The sequence below is a fragment of the Brachycentrus maculatus genome, unplaced genomic scaffold, assembly GCF_059751285.1.
Source record: "Brachycentrus maculatus isolate JH-2025_06_01 unplaced genomic scaffold, ASM5975128v1 h1tg000055l, whole genome shotgun sequence".
Taxonomy (NCBI): domain Eukaryota; kingdom Metazoa; phylum Arthropoda; class Insecta; order Trichoptera; family Brachycentridae; genus Brachycentrus; species Brachycentrus maculatus.
In genome coordinates this window covers 3,526,580-3,541,405 of record NW_028280809.1, presented here as the reverse complement: position 1 = coordinate 3,541,405, position 14,826 = coordinate 3,526,580, and the positions used below count along the sequence as shown (strand labels likewise).

The 14,826-nt window shown below is 33.3% G+C and overlaps 1 protein-coding gene across 36 annotated transcripts in view; it reads left to right on the top strand.

Moving 5' to 3' along the window:
• ens (MAP7 domain containing protein ensconsin) overlaps positions 1–14,826 on the top strand; it is a 290,307-nt gene that overhangs the window by 161,064 nt on the left and 114,417 nt on the right. The window lies entirely within an intron of this gene.

Sequence of the window (14,826 nt, the reverse complement as noted above, 5' to 3'; positions counted from 1 at the left end):
ACTTAACGGATATTGATGCTTAAAATATTTACGAATGGAGATCAACTTGAAATGAAACATCTTTTTTTAAATGTAAATATATATTTATATCAAATCATTATATCAAATGCAAGGACGTAAGCCCGGAGATGCTCAGACTTCCATCTTCTTCCATATATTGTATATACAATATATGGAAGAAGATGGAAGTCTGAGCATCTCAGGGCTTAAGTCCTTGCATTTGACTGCCTTGAGTGATCACTTTATACACTTGGGTATCTTTCTCCATTCTGCCCATTATCAAGCATCCATATTTCATAATTTTTTTGAACTAAACTGAACCTGCACTGGTTTTCACATGTTTACAAAAAAATGATAAATGTTTCAACCTATAATATGAATATATCATCCTTAGGATGAAATATCCTGTGTCTGGTTGAATCTATAATAATAAATTTTTAAATTGATTTTCAATACCTCCTGCGAGTTTTTTTGTCAAATATGTTTTTACTTAACACAATTCACAAGTTGGTATTTGTAATTCACACTCGGGTCGGCGCTTTTCCGTGATATAAATATATTCGTGATAGAATTTCTGCAGCTGACATGATTTATTATTGAAGTACTCTCCCGAATTATTATGATTAATTCCAGCACCGAACTCGGCTGCTACCGCTCACTGCCAACTTGTGTCCCAGTTGTTTTATGAAGAAAAGGAAGCTTGCTTTGTTTCCAAATTTTCTGTTTTTTTTTTCCAGTTTTTTCTTTGAATTTCCGTTGCGCTATCTCTGTTTTAAGAATATTTTTATTTGATCTGATGTGATGAAAATGTGTTCAATTGTATATTACTCGTTGAAACAAAAACGTCTTTGGTGTTTTACTTTTTTTAGCTTAATTTCCATTTAAAAATTGATTGGGCAGTCACTTTATGGGTATAACTTGATAATAACCATTTTTAGTAAATAGTGATACAGTATTTACCATGTAAAATGTAGGTATAGTATATTGTATTTTTTATGTCTGTGAAACTACCGCGATAACATGGATTTTTCAAAAGTTAAAGTTTAAATATTTTAAAATATATTATCCATCATAAAAAAGGTCCTAAAAAGGTTTATGAAGATTTTTGAATTTCTTATTAATTAAATAATAATTAGTAATTTTTTATCGTTAATAAATAAATGAAACGTTTCATACTATTTACCCACTAGATATATACCAAATATTTTTATTAAAAGCCCTTGAATATTTCCTGTTTGGCTTTATGTGTTTTTATTTTAATTCATTTTTGTGTTATTCGATGAGGTATTCACTTTACTGTCGGTGTATGAAACAATAACGTCGGAACAGTCATTATTTCTGTATGTTGAATTTTTAATTGGCCAAATATTACCGTTAGCCGTTTCACAAACGATAATACATAAGCACATTTCTGCATCCACACCGATTGCACACTGAGTGTGCATACTCGTTGCATTGCTTTACTCTAATTATACCCATCATTCTTTAGTATGTTCTATTATTATAGTTAGCGGTTATTTTCACCTAGTTTCGGAAAGTAAATGCTATAATATAATACCAACTAATAATTTAAATTTTGCTTGGTAAATAGCACTAATATTGTAATAGTGGTATTTACCAAGTAAAATTTCAATTGAAATGGATGGATGGTAATCACCAAAGTGACTGTCGAATCAATTAATGAAAACCAATTAATAATTTTATTGTATGATCATTTTCGATTATCTGTTTATTCTTTTGTGATTAATTTCAATCAGTTATAACAGTGAACCGGTAACTATTTTTAGGTACATCGAGAGCTTCATTTAGGTTATTTAAAGTACTCTTCATACTATACTCGACATTCCTAGTTATCTTTTAATTTTTTTAAACTAAATATATGTTCCCCAGTAATATTAAAAAAAGGATAACATGATACTTTCAACAACCAAAAAAGGAGAAAAAAGTCCCTCTCCAAGCACAACAGCTCAGTCTCTTTTTTGGAAAGGCGCAGTGCAACTAAAATTATAAGATTTTATTAAGTACAAATGTATATTTTTTTTAAATGTAACTATATTAAATAAAAATTAAATAAGAATCAAAAACTATCGAATCGCTGAGTTACATACGAAACAATGATTGAAGTTCATTTTAATTAATTTTCAGCCAGAATTTACAAAAAAGGACATTTTTAACGATTCTTATTTGCATGTGTGCAAGTTTTTTTTAGGCGGGCATCCGTTCATTGTTCGGAAATCATTGATACATATTTTTTAATACTTAAGCCACCTTGCAGCATTTGCCGAGTGTAAAGCACTCCAGTAGAATACTGCATAATCGTATAATGCTTTGATAATCCATTTATTTTGCAGTTGCCGCAAAGCGTTAGTGCTATTGTGGCCCGTATGTCGTAAGTGTGATCGTGGCCTAACGATGTTTTATGACTGAATAACTCTTTCGTGAAAAGGATGTTTTCACAAAGGATATTCTTCTAGACATTCTCGCGTGACTCATTCCTCACGATGTTCAAGGTGAGCGCTTGTGTGAGATATTGTATATAGTGCGCTTGTGGTTTATTCTCATTGAGAATTACTGCGCACGTAGGGTTAACTATGGTATTGTTAGCACTGCCCAATTATTGGCACAACTGATTATACATTTAGAAATGATCCGGAATCAAACACGAACTGAAATTCTATGTATCTATCACATTTTTATACCAATTCAATACTGTGTAGTGGCGCAGTTAATATGTCTGAATGATTCTGCTAGTTGAATTAATTTTTTTCCGTCTTTTGGGGTCTCTCCTCTACTGGAGGTTGACGGCTAGCTCCTACATCTCCCTGTCTATCTATAGCCATTTATAATAAGGTCCTTGACGCTGGTCCAATATCTGACATATCTCTGCCAGCGTCAACGTACGATTTTTTTTTAAATTTTAGAAAAATTAAAAGAAAAATTGCTTTGTATTTCTCCGACTTTACATGTATAACCGAATCGAATTATTATAATTTTTGTTTATCTGTATCAGGCACATATTATTTTTCATTTATTGATTCGGCAGACACTTTGTGGTAAAAATCTATTAATTTTTAATTTCAGTTTTACGGTGTTTGAAAATGATGCGGAATGCATCGAAGCACGTCGCACAATAGAGTTTAAGAAATTTTTGTATTTTTTAAATAAAACGTAAATTAAAAATACGAGTATATATTATTTTACCGAATCAATGTTTCAATGTAGTATGTCAATTTACTTACCCCAAAGGTCCCAATGACGATTACTTTTTCTATCTTATTTTAATAATGAAATATACAATACATAGCTGTGTTCTTTTAGGACTGCCCTATATGTCCGCATCTGCGAGGGCTCGATACTTTTAAAGCTACTCAATGATAATATACTGTTTACCCTGCCAATGACTGTACAAATTACCCTATCTACAATTTGTACCGTTTCTTCTGTGCACGTTTTCCTCCAGTGTGCTAACCGCTGCCTTCCGATCGCTAACCAAACCGTGAGGTTGCGTCTATTAGCAGTCTCCGTGTAATTATTATCTCACTATTGGTTATCTCATCTCTAAACGCCAATAGGTAGCTGTGTCAGTGGCGTCATTATTCTCCACTAAAGGTCAGACACCGTGAAAAAGATTACACGAAATCGACGAGGCACTGCTTTATACTGTATTTGAATCGTCGATAGACGGAAATAAGGGCGAAATGATTATTATAGATAGATATCCATCATTAAAGGCGGAGACTGACCGGAGCATTTCGTCGTAACGTAACATGTTACGATGCGAGCATTCAGGTAGTCAGTACACCGAGCCGAGCTGCTCGCCGCTCGTTCCGAATGCTCCATCCGAAGTCGGATGCAATTTTAGGTTAGTACAATTCCCCAAATCGCGAGGAATTTGTGGGGATTGGCACTATATTTCTTTTTTTTTTTTCATTTGGAGTAAGCAGTAATTGATTAAAATCACAGAACCAAGAATCACGTCTTCGTCGTCCGACATTTTAACTACAGTACGAATGCAATGTGTTGTTGTGTGAACGTAATGTTGCAAAGATTCATACAGATTTTCAGATTTTTTGGTGTGACATATGGCAACACTGAGCACAAGGCCACTAGCGAGCACTAATCGCGGTCAGTCAGCAAATGCCGTAACGTCATAACGTAACATGCTCGCCGCGAGCGATGTTACGATGTTTTGTTACGACGAAATGCTCCGGTCAGTCTCCGCCTTAATAAATTAAACACATCTTATGCAGGAGGCGATTTTATTGTTCGCCAATCGCGGTTTGCGGGAGACTAATATCACAATGGATCTTTCACATGATGTGTTATTATTGGCTATTATTGGAAAAATCACAAGACTTTCGGTAACATTCTTACTAAAATCTGTAGAGAATTAAGGCAGATATGAAGGTTTAAACTTTAATTAAACAATAGATATTTTAATAAAACGAAAAACGGATACCGCTATACGTCATCAAATTTTACGTCATCTGTTGTGTAATGGGGCATATCCCTTTATGTATCTGCTATATAGAGCTGTAATAGTAGTAGTATGGATTCGTTTCGGTGACGTCATTCGTTACCAACTTACGAAAACAACGTTTTTACGAAGGCGAATTTTGCAAAAGAAAATGATGAATGAAAATATGGATAATTTCGGCTGTTGTAAACACTAAACGAGTCTTACACGATCCTTTATAGGTCGAGTATGTTAAATTGTATATTCCTCCCGAGTGATGATACCCTATTACCATTTATTTACCGCGGTAGTAGGAAACTGTTTTTTTGCTTATTATATTAGGATATTTAAGGTTTATAGTGACATCTTTTGTATTTACGTTAAAGCTATACGTTTATAACGTCGATACGTATTTAACTGACATTCCTTTTGGTGTCGCAGAAACTTGTTTTTCTTAGTTGAACACATGAATTTATGCGTTCAATCATAACAATACATCCGCTATAACTCGATATATCTTATTTATGCAGTCTGACATGCGTATTATTGTATCTTCACGACTAAATAAATACAAGCCGTCTATGTTTTGCCAGCCTTAGACTTCGCTAGCTGTACATTTTGCCGACTGCGCTGCCGTAGGCTCGCGAACCTTGAGATATTTCTGTGCCAAGCCATAGGAATCCAAGTAGGCAGTGTCAATATTGTGTTTTGTGTCGGTGTGTGCGAGCGATGTTTGCTCGTACAATTGTATTATGTACCCGGAAGGGAAATTTCTTTCAGATGAAAACGTGAAGAAAAACTCGCTTTTTAATCAGAACGCTTGTGCATTCAAATCTACTTCCATTTTTAATTTCAGTTTTATTCGGTAAATACAGGAAACCCACCGATAACGTTGAGATAGGTACCCCGTTGTCGGAGGTAATGTTTTAAGAAGATAATGTTTAACTCTTACCACTCTGTAGGCCAGACATTCTGGCCCATATGATTCTAGTAGGTAGCTCCGTGGGCCACAACATCTGGCCCGGCGCAGGTATAACTTTAATCACAAATTTATCTGAAAACTAAGTATATTCTACCAAAAAATATTTCAGACAAATACAGTTAATCTTAATTAACATGGTCACACGAATTGCCAGACAGTGTCCCAAAATTAGGGAACAAAAATATTTATTTTAATGGTAGAAAAACGTCGCATTTTTTTATCAGAGTAGCTGATCAGATCAATGAAAAAAAATGGTCGGAGTGGAAGGGTTAAAATTGTATTTTTACATTTATTTGCGAAATTAGTGAAATGAGTCAATTAAAATTTATATGTAATTTAAAAACATTAATCCCTATAACGTTACCTCCTTTAATGCATTACCCATCTCTACGTTATGGGGGGGTTAACAGTACCACTTTTTTCTGAAAATATATTGTGACACGTTTTTCGTTGCATTCCGCATCATTCCAAACACCGTATGATGTTTGAAATGGTTACGGTGTTTGAAAATGATGCGGAATGTATCAAAACACGTGTAACAATACATTTTGAGAAATAGTGGATTCGCCAAGTAAAACTCAAATTAAAAATGGACAGATTTTACCACAAAGTGACTGCCGAACCAATTAATTAAAATACTACCCCTGGGCGCTCATCGCGTATAAAACTTTTGTATTTTAATGCATATTTTGTCTCTGCTTTACGAATAATAAAACCTTGTAAAATTTTAGTGCTACCAGCTTTTTTAATAAACATTTTCTACCTTCAACACTTTTATAGCCTCGTTACTGATAAATTAATATGAATAATTAACCGAATAGGTTGGAACGTAATAGGTTTTGGGTATTTTGCTCCAAATTTTGCCAATAATATTTAATTTTAGTGGATAGGCTTTTCCGCCAGCAATATTATAAAATACGATTTTCTCTACTCCAGATAAACTCGTTGCTTTAAAAGCCAAATTGTATAGTGGATTATTAATATTAAGACAGCAGTTTGGATCCCAAAGCGAGCCTTTTGATCATTGCAATCCCATTTAAAACGGGTTACCTCATCAGTTACTGTATCGAATATTATATTAGTATGATTTATTATTCGTTGGGGTAAACATAAAAATATATATTAAATAGGAATATGAATAACACTTGAATATGTTTAAGTATATTTTTGTGTAATTTAAAATAGTTTATCACTGTTTATCGTAGTGTCGTTTATCGAAGTTTCGTGGTAGCATCAAAGTTGGATTCTTAAGACCTTAGATTAATGCCCTGAGCTGTAGTTGTAGTACAAAACGTTTAGGAGCTGACTATGTAGTGTAGAAAATTTTAACTTGACTTCTGGAATTTTATTACTAACGACTTTGTCATTTGAATGCGGATTGTCGATTAGTATTATCAAGGAGTAAAAAATATTTCATTTTATCGTTTATAAGTAAAATTAGAGTTATAAACTTATATACTTCAACTTCAAACCCCTTATCCGCACCCCAACGGTGCATAGGGCACTGTATCATATAAACGCAGTGTTATCTTGATCGTTAACTCATGAAGGAAAGATGATCAGCCCTCTGCTTAAGGTAAAAGTCCAGGGTAATATTGAATAAATATTAGAGTAAAATAATCATTTACATTTATTTGACCCCCCCCCCTGGGAATCGAACCCGGGACCTCCAGAATGGTATCGGACAAATATACTCTACATAATTAAAATGTTTACTTTTGTATGTAATCGATGTCCTAGATCCTAGACTGTCACAATTTGATGCGTGTTATCTGTGTACTATATAAAGTAAATAATTTTTCGAAATACATACGTACAAAAATAAAAATTACACACTATTTTGTAATCAACGTGAACTTTTTATTTATATAGTATTAAATTGAATTTATCATTTCATTTTATTTATTAATATAATGACTGTTTTTTCGTGTTACGTACTTCTTAGTTTTTATTGGGCTTTTATGATATTTTATTTGGATGGAATAAATAGATTGAAACGTAAAGAAATGAAAATATCTTATGATAATAATACATAATTAACTTAATTATGGTGGGAGCTTTTGTGCATTTAAAATATATATTTTCGATGTTCATCCATTGTTTATTCATACGTATGTACATACGTAATTGTCATATTAGACATCCATTATTTTCGTTGGGAGTTTCGGTGCACATACACGCAAGAAATGGTACTTTGTACGGCGCGCGACGCGAGGACAAATTTCGTATGCTAATCTAACTATCGAATTTCCGCCTGTCTTTCTAGAATTGTTTATTCAGTGATGTATGACTTACATCCAGGGCTGTGGAGTCGGAGTCGCGGATTCGCGGTGTTGGACCGGAGTCGGAGTCAAAGTAGGAGCGCTTGTGCACTACACGGAATTTGCGAGACGGTAAAATTCCGTGTAGTGTACAAGCGCTCTAGGAGTCGTAAAAAACGAGCGACTTTTTACTTAAAATTTAAAATGATTTTTTTTAAATTATTATAATGAATGTGTATTGTGCACGAATATTAAACTTGCAGGCGCAAGTCGCGCCGATGTGGTGAAACACCGAAATGCATTTAATGCTTAAAGTCTACGAAAATTTGTTAGTCTTCTTCTTTCTCACGTCGAAAGAAATGGAGCATTCGTTTCTCTTTTTGTTTGCATGCAATTTGCGCGCATCTTTTTCCATTCATCGTTCTGCATTGGTCGATATCATTGGTTGATATCATTGCGTCACATAAACAAAACTCTCTCAATTTCTCTATTATTTTTTGTAATAGCAGGGATGAGTTACATTTCTTTTGTAATAACAAAAAATGACCATATGCAAAGGTAGGAAACTACCTGAAAAATTGTTTTTTTTTTTAGTCGGACTCATGGAGTCGGAGTCGTGTTGTTGGTAAATATAGGAATCGGAGTCAGAGTCGTGTATTTTTCCGACTCCACAGCCCTGCTTACAGCGCCATACATCATTATGCTGAGTTTCGTCCGAGATGGATAGCTATGGGCGTAATGCCATTTTGTCCTTTGTGTCGTGATTGTGTCCTTAGCAATTTGAAATTGCTCATTGTCAGGAGAGCAGCCGCCGCGTTTGGCAGTGCGGCCACGTAGAGGCGGACATCCGGGGACGACGATGTTTCCTGCGACTCTTTCGATATGCCAATTCATCTCCACAAGAAAGCCTAAATAATTTCCCGTGCTTCCTATTTTTAAACGTTTAGCTATTTCGGTTTACTTATGCTAGAAAGGAATGTAAGGCTGAACTAGGGGTAATTCAAAAGATTAAGAAGATTTCTTTAAGGGAGACGTGGAGCGAATGGATGGCGAGAGAATGACTTGCGAATGCGAGCTGTAGAGTCAGTACCTTAATTACACTAATCCTGTTTCTGATTAATTCACTTTTTTCTATGTTAAAATTCATGCCAACTTTTCCCTTTATATAATTTTCGCAGAAGATTTCAATGTTTTTTTTTGCTGAAAATATATTTCAATAGTTCTAGTGGTAATTATCTGTCACAATTTTTTTTTACTTTACTTTCCTCGACAAATAAATAATTTATCAATTCATTTTGAATTCGTTGCTTTTGCGGGCTGAATTCTATGAAGAAACTTATTTAATATTAATTTATTTAAATTTGGTGAAATTACCATCGGTACATTTACATCAGCATTGGAAAAATTTGATGTTGTAAGTGTTGAGTTGTTTTTCTTTCCGGTAAAAAATATAATATACGTAATTTAAACGCTTTAAAAAGATTGCTGCTATTTTTTCGCTTTAATAAGTTAGAGATTAGTAGCCTCTTCAGTGTTTTTGGCCATTCAAATTGTCAGTTTTATCCAAAAAGGCAATTTTATAAGACATAAATATTGCTTACGTAGATAGTTAAATATATTAAGCTTACAGCCTTAAAGTGAATGAACCTAAATAAACTTTGCTCTGAAATTTAACATTATAAAAAATACGTTATTTTAAATTCCTCATTTTACGAAATAGTGAGATTTAAAATAACCTTTCAATGAGAAGATTGTGTTTCCCGGAACCAGTAGTGAGAAAATAAACTCTGGTCCTAACACATTGTTTACTTTATACTTTCAATGTGTTTTTGCGTGATTATATCGATAAATAAATATTTGATCTTTAAAAATATTCGTATCCTTTGTTTGCAAAGTGTTTGTACATTACCACGTACCAAATGTATGTAAACAGATTCCTCTATTGTCTGATAGCGAATGATCTTTATTACTATGTTTTATCGATAAATGAATCAAGAATGATTTATTTTTGGAGATTCTTAGTTAATTTTTAACCAAGGAAACCCATTTCAATATTATTTTACTATAATATTTTTAAGACCGGTATTGCGTGGAATGTATCCATGAAATAGAGATTCCAATGTACCCAGTTTCCATAACCGAGCTGACTGTACACGTTATTTGACGCTTTAGCAACGTTTGTATAAAGTAAGCAGTGGGTATATCTAGTAATATTTTTATGTACTGCGCTGTGACACAGGTACGAAACGTAGGCTGTCACTGAGGTATGAAATTGCCGTCGATTTGTAAATTGTGGGCGTGCTGCTTGTGTGTATAAAACTTTAAATTACAAGGCGACTGTCGGCCGACTCTCAAAAATGGCGCGTAGACTTGATCGAGTCAACATTACCATAATATGGATATACTAATATTATTACATACAGGCCTATCACAGCGGAAATAAAATATTACATCGATGATGTTTATGCAATAGGAATTACGATGTTTTGTAATATTTACCCGCATATTATTTGCGGTGAAAGGTCTTCTTCTTACTCGAGAAGAAATCATTTATCCTTTACTGCTTTTTTGGCCATATTTTATTATTTTTAGATGTGATTGATAGGAATCCATATTATTTGATCAAAAGCCTTATATTAGAGGAACCCACAGACTAATTTCCTTTTCTTTTAAGTAACACTGTGTATCAATGAATTTGATTTCAGACACGATACAAAAAACTCTTAATGTTAATATTATACAATGCATTTAGTTTTTTTTTCCAAATGCATTTTATTTATTTACAACATTTTGAGTGTGTCCAAATGCTTGTTCACAAATCTGGATTTTTCCACTTAGGAGTTATTTTTACATTTTAACTTATCAACATAGACGAAGATGAATATTCCAGACTTATATTCTTTGTTGAGATGTCAAGCCCTTTTTTATGTTTTTTTTAGTCTCCTTAATATTTACCACCCTCTATAACTCCTACAAGATGCGTGATACAATAGGAGAAAATCACTTCGCCATATAAACATTTGATTGATGTATGAAAATTTTATTTTTGATGGGGTTTGAACTGAGGGTCTGAATATCACTTTTAAATAAAAAATAAAAATAAAAATCTGCAGCAGATGTCTTTTTGTTCCATTACTTCTTATGAATGAGGATAGTGATTCCTCTACACCAAAAATGATTCTGTACTTCTAGATATAAAAGACCCGTGGCACTCTTGAAGGCTTTGCTCCATTTTATTGGGTATATTCTTTGGGGTCGTTTTTCTTCCACCGACGATGCACCGTCTCGATAACCACGATAACTGGATCCAAAATGATAAGAGTCGCCAAGAATTGGGTGAAAATTGCCTTAACTACGTAGATAAATCGTCATATTTAAATTGTATTTTCAGCTTTGGTGTAAAACTTCCGATACAATAAAATAAACGCACATAAACCTTTTCCTTGTACATATTTTATACCGCATTATTTATAGTGTTCATTGTTTACTTAGTTCTCTTCTAGTTGGTGTAATGTTCAAGCGAAAAATGCCCCTTTATAAATCATTCAACGTCCATTATTTCGTTTCCACAGTATTGAGAGCATTTTCATGTTCGAAGTTTTTCAACTGTTAACGAATAGTGCGGCCGCGATATTCCTGGAATCCTTAAATTATAAAAGCTTATTCAAATTTAACTCAACGCCTGTTCAAGACATGAATGGGACAGAATATGTACCACAGATATTTACTTCTGTATATTTTAATGAATAAAATTTATATTAGATTAGTGTCTTTAATTGATATTTCGTGTTGGAAATTCTTTGTTATGATATTTATTTGTGTAAATATATTTTCTAAAGTACTTTATACGCTTCCGCTCGTTTGTTCATCATCAGATTTCAGATTGAATTCTTCCAAAATTTCAACCTTTATAGACAGATTTGTATTTTACGCATTTTCTTATCTTTGTGACAGTTATGTCGCCATCCCAGGCATTTAAAAAAAATCATTGATTATGTCTATATTGAACATCTCATCGGTTAAACTAAATTTTACTTATTTTTAATTCAATTCAAAATTATGAAAAAAACATTATTGGATTATAATTACAATTCTTTTTAAAAATATCCTTTCTGAAACAATTTAATGTTTATCCTTCCAATATCCTTATCTTCCTGACAAAATCTGAAAACGTCTTAATTACAAATTTAATATAACACCTTGCAAATTTAACTATCATTTCTGTAAACAATTTTTTTTTCTTCAAATGCGTCAGGATTTGAACCCGGGGATTTGTCCCGGGAACATAAATCATGATATGTTCTGCAGCACCCATGAATGTTTTGGTCTTCCTCTAGATGTCTTTCGAGAAAGATCCATGGCGATCTCCTGGTTTACAATATGAACATATAACAACTAGAACCGTTGATTCAATTTTGAAAAACTATTCTTACAATTTTTACGTTATTATTTTTATTTTTTTTGGACATATATATTTAAGGTTTCAAGAGATGATCCTGTCAAGTAATCTACAATTCCCAACACGATCGTCTGTTTTTTTTCATTTTCGTTATTTGGACATTTGTTTTTCATTTTTTAATGATTATTTTTCTCTTTTTCCAGGTGAGTAAACTCCATAAATAATGATCTCGTTACATCTCTGCGTATTGCGTAAGTAGACCTTCGTTAGTGATTACTTTTTTACCTCGTTAGCGAACGGACCTATTTCTTTAGATGTCTTTGTTCCTCTCGACAATCGCTTTGGTATTTTCGTTGGTTCGAGGAACCATTCTTATTTCCCATACAAGTTGTACGCCCTCTCACCGACGCCTTCACACAGGCAGGAACAACGACAGATAATGAGAATTTCTGCACGGCTCGTTTGGGACATGTATTATTTTTTATTTGTAATTTTTTCGACCTTGATATCAATCTATTACATTGTAAATATCTACGTGTAGTTTGTTTAATGTGAACATGTTTTTTTGTCTCGTGTATTTACATATATTTTATTGTATTAATTTAAGCGGTATTATTTGACTTTTTTTTAAATTATTTTTTCGATCGGAGCTTGTTAAGGCCTTTGAAATTCCGAATCCGCGTTAGATTTACAATTTCAATATCGTTTCAATTTTTAATATTTTAATATTTCCTTCCAAAATAGGGTCCTTCTGCATTTTATGCAATGTATTTTGACGTACGGTTCACATAAATCTACTGTTAATAATTCATTAATATTCTTTTAATAAATATTTCTTAAAAAAACTCCATTGTAATATTTTTAGATACAATGTATGAAATAAAATCCTTGGCATTAAAGTTTCATATTTATTTTAATAACGGACCCCCGGACGATTTTGTTTAAAAAAGCATTTTCTGAATGGTAACTGTTGTATATACAAATTGTCACTTGCATATAACAATTTATTTAAAATATAATAAAAACAATATGTATTCTGAAGATTCTTCTTAAATGAAAGCGCTTGGGATTATTTATAAAAACAAAGAAAATCTTGAAACTAAGTATTTATATTCGATGACGAGTTCTTAATATGTTGCTTTTTTGGGTTAATTTAATAATCCTCTTCGACCAAGACTTGAAGAGAACGCAATAATAATATTTAATATTTTTCTGTGAAGTGATTAAAAGATATTTTATTGTATTATATTCTTATCATTTTGCGCGCCCAATAGTGCGTAGAGAACTGCATCGTTTAGAAACAGGGTCGATCTCGATCGATAAATACGCGAAGGAAAATATTGAATACATACTAAAGTCCAGGGTAATAAATATTTGCATTAGAGATTCTTTGGTCTTCTATTTTCATCACTTTGTATCACTTTTATTTATTTTAACCTCCTCTGGAAATTGAATTCGAGAGATTCAGCTTGGTACCGAAGCATGCTGACACTACGGGGGCGGACAATAATTGGTCTCAATTTTGTCAAAAAAGGTTTTAGATTATGTAAAAAAATGAGCCATTGAATGTAGAACAAATACGCAATGCATTCATTCCCGTTAATGAAAATACCACTCATCCATCTATTCATGAATTCTTGACAATATGGTGGGAATAACACAATACGCGAGCACAAAACGACACTTGCACCTTTGTCAGCTGTTTGTATTTTGAAATTGCTCGTCACTGCGAGTGGATTGCCAGCGGTGACCGATGTGTGGTAACTTCTCTTGGTGCCGTGTGGGCGAAGCATAGTGATTCCCCACGCCTGCAGCCCACTCGGCCTTGCCTCGTCTCCGTGTCCAAAGCACTCTGACGTGGGCTGCTGATCGGTGATCAGCGATCAGCTGTGGTCAAGCCAACTCGTCCCCATAGATTGGCTTGCCTGATTTCTGAAATGTTCAAAATGTTGACACACTCAAAATGTTGTAAATAAATTATATGGTCAAATTATAAGCCAAAATGATAAAAATGAAAATGATATTTTCTGGGGTTTCTCATGTGTGTAATTATAATCCAGGATCCGGTCCTCACATACTAACAAAAGAGTTTCTGCTCAATAAAAGAAGCTTCTTTTCATCTCACCAATAGATGTCTTTAGTGAAGTTCTAGTGATTCAAGAACAATGTTTCAAAATTAATTCATATACATTGAGTAGCGTGGTTGTCAATAATGGATAGAATTGGTGAATGTTACACGCGTGTAAAGTGATCACTTAAACCAGCCTATGACGGTCGTCAGTCCCGTAAATACCCATATTTCCATATTCTTCTTCATCTTTGATGAGATGTCCAAAAATAATACAGTGAAATAATAATAGAATAAAATAACAAATGAACAGTTTTTTACACATTAATTTTATTTGACCAGCGACCGGGGTTCGTCGTAACCGACGTCATCAGACTGGTGATCAGTCGGTTACAACGAAACCCGGTCGCTGGTCTTATAAAATTCATGTGAAAAATACTTATTTGTTCTTATTTTATTCTATTCTATAAAATGCAGTTCCAGCAATGTTAGTATACAACTTAAATATAATAGTAATAGTTTTTGTGTTACTTTAGTTTTCATGTAGTCATTATCTTTTTTTTAAAGTGTTGTAAATACTGAAATTTAGTATTATTTTTTAATAGGCATATGATCCCGAGGGGTGGGAGACGAGGTTTCGTTCGGCTGTATTTGAAAGTC